The sequence below is a fragment of the Mirounga angustirostris genome, unplaced genomic scaffold (genome assembly GCF_029215605.1).
Source record: "Mirounga angustirostris isolate CCGP_5_RB_7025 unplaced genomic scaffold, mMirAng1.0.hap1 SCAF_14, whole genome shotgun sequence".
NCBI classification, from domain to species: Eukaryota; Metazoa; Chordata; class Mammalia; order Carnivora; family Phocidae; genus Mirounga; species Mirounga angustirostris.
In genome coordinates, this window is record NW_026991722.1 from 50,765,793 (window position 1) to 50,768,864 (window position 3,072).

Below are 3,072 nucleotides of genomic sequence, written 5' to 3' on the forward strand. Positions count from 1 at the left end.
GGGTCCTGGGATCGAGCCCCACATTGAGCCCCACATGGGGCTCCCTGCTTGGCGGAAAGCCTGCTTTTCCCTCCCCCACTCCCCCTGCTTGTGTTCCCCCTCTTGCTGTGTCTCTCTCTGTCAAATAAATACATAAAATCTTAAAAAAAAAAAAAAAAGTTTGAGATTCTCTTGAGATTTGGAGACTCAAAAAATTCTCAGGAAAAAGAGTTGTAACAAGTGTCCTATTCTTTATCCATAAATCAATGTAAAACTTAATCATGCTACAGAAGGGATACCTCAGGTGATCTGGCTCTCTGACAGTATTCAGCATCAATGAAGACAAAATAATTCCTTCATTGTTTACAGAAATAGGCAGTATTGTGTTATGGTTTCCATTCTCAAAAAGTTGGTAGATATTATTGTGTCAGATAAACACATGGAAGAAATCCAGATGCCTGAATGTATATTAAGCAAAATAATGCTGCAGTGTTTATCTCCCATGAGCTTACAAAGGATAATCCTTTTGAAGCCTCAGGGGTCAACTTTCAATCAAGTATGTTATTGTGTTTTACCTTTTTAGAGAAATTGTGACTATGTATATATACACATATATACATATAGTATATATATCTTACACACTATACATATTCAACACTTATGGGCTAATAAATGAAGAAGATATTTACTCAGTTATCTCATACCCAAAGTTCATGGTAAGCATTTTGGAAGAGACTCATAGGACTGTAATTTCTATATCTCAGCAGATGCTGGTTAAGAAATTTTGAACTTGATCTCTGTCAAATACTTGGCCCTCTTTCGTCCTTCATTTCCCAGCAAAGCATAGGGTTGGTAAAACTTTCAATGCTATGGGTGGATTAATTGACTAAGTCTTCACTGGAAACTTTTAGCCTGTATTTACCATGCCATACATAATGCATTCTGAATGTATATTATCAATTTACACATATTTTTAAAATGATTGGTCAACACTAAATGATAAATTTAGATGTTGAACACTATGATTTTTATCAGGCAATATTTCTTTTTTGGTGGTGCATTCCATTAGCACATCCCAACACCAAGAGAGCTCTCAGTGAATGAGCCTATATTCGACCTACTGTCTAAATCACATTTTTAATGCTTTGCTTTGTGAGTATTGGTGTATGCATTTCAAATGTCTTTTAAGATTATAAGCATCTGGAGGGCAAGACTGAGATTGTATACATCTTTACATTTTTGAATGTTTATTTTTTTTAATTTTAAGTCAATAAATTTTTATTTAAGGAATTTTACATGTGATTCCTTCCACTGCCAATCCCTGTAGTTTCTCCAAAGTCAGAATCATAATCTTCAAAATAGCCTTTTTAAAAAGAACTTCTGTTCAATCCCCAGTTGTCATCGTCAATCCAGATTTCTTTCAGTTGGGCTCCTTTGACCTCCACTTGAATATGGACATACTTCAGAAATTCCCCATCTGTATTCTTCAGGATCCAATTTATTTACTTTAGGGCCCTAGAAGTCAAATTGTAGGAAGTACATTGATTGCTATTTTGGCACATGATCTAAAATTATTATTCCTTAGTTGTTCCTAATATTGAAAAGTCTTCTTCCACTCTACTCCATGAACCTAGCAGAAAATGTTACAGGTCTCATTGTCACCACTGCAATAAACTTGCTGTGATGGAAACATAACCCATATCTCAGTGTAGCCACATTAACAATTCCTGGACACCATGAATGACAGTGGCCATTTCCATATAGAATGAGGCTTTGAATGTTTCTTCATATGGTGTTTCTTCATAACACCATATCTTGAACAATAAAGGAGCTTGAAAAACATTTGTTGACGAATGAAACAAAAAAGAGAAATAATAATTTATTATGAATTTATTCTAAATGTTTCAATAATATGAAAAATTATATTTCATTTTAAATTTTAAAAAAGAACAAAATGAAGTTAAATGCAAATTCCTGCTGAAATGAAATTATTTTACTTCTAATGTAAACCCAGATTATTTAAAGATCTAATGTGCCAGTAGGAAACAAATAGAAAGTAAAATATTCAGATTAAATTTACTTTAATTTTAATTTACTTTTTACATTTTTATTACTTTTTTATTATGTTATGTTAGTCAACATAGAGTACATCATTAATATTTGATGTAGTGTTCCATGATTCACTGTTTGCATATAACACCCAGTGCTCCATGTAATACATGCCCTTCTTAATACCCATCACCACCCCCCACACCCCTCCTCTCTAAAACCCTCAGTTTGTTTCCCAGAGTCCATAGTCTCTCATGGTTCTCATAGTTCTTCTCCCCCACTGATTTCCCCCCTTCATTTTTCCCTTCCTTCTCCTAATGTCCTCCATGTTATTCCTTATGTTCTATAAATAAGTAAAACCATATGATAATTGACTTTCTCTGCTTGACTTATTTCACTTAGCATAATCTCCTCCAGGTCCATCCATGTTGATGCAAAAGTTGGGTATTCACCCTTTCTGATGGCTGAGTAATATTCCATTGTATATATGGACCATGTCTTCTTTATCCATTCATCTGTTGAAGGGCATCTCGGCTCTTTCCACAGTTTGGCTATTGTGGACATTGCTGCTATGAACATTGGGGTACACATGGCCCTTCTTCTCACTACATCTGTATCTTTGGGGTAAATACCCAGGAGTGCAATTGCTGGGTCATAGGGTAGCTCTATTTTTAATTTTCTGAGGCATCTCCACACTGTTTTCCAAAGTGGCTGTACCAACTTGCATTCCCACCAACAGTGTAAGAGGGTTCCCCTTTCTCCACAACCACTCCAACATTTGTTGTTTCTTGTCTTGTCAATTTTTGCCATTCTAACTGGTGTAAGGTGGTATCTCAATGTGGTTTTGATTTGAATTTCCCTGATGGCTAATGATGAACAATTTTTTCATGTGTCTGTTAGCCATTTATATGTCTTCTTTGGAGAAGTGTCTGTTCATGTCTTCTGCCCATTTTTTGACTGATTATTTGTTTTCTGGGTGTTGAGTTTGAGAAGTTCTTTATAGATCTTGGATATCAGCCCTTTATCTGTAGTGTCATTTGCAAA

General features: G+C 35.2%; 1 non-coding gene across 1 annotated transcript; it reads right to left on the reverse strand.

Annotated features, from left to right (window-relative positions):
* Positions 1 to 1,617: 1,617 nt before the first annotated feature.
* Positions 1,618 to 1,752, reverse strand: LOC123853336 (small nucleolar RNA SNORA1). The gene has a single exon (XR_006793110.1). It is a non-coding gene; the product is annotated as a small nucleolar RNA SNORA1 (small nucleolar RNA).
* Positions 1,753 to 3,072: the final 1,320 nt, after the last annotated feature.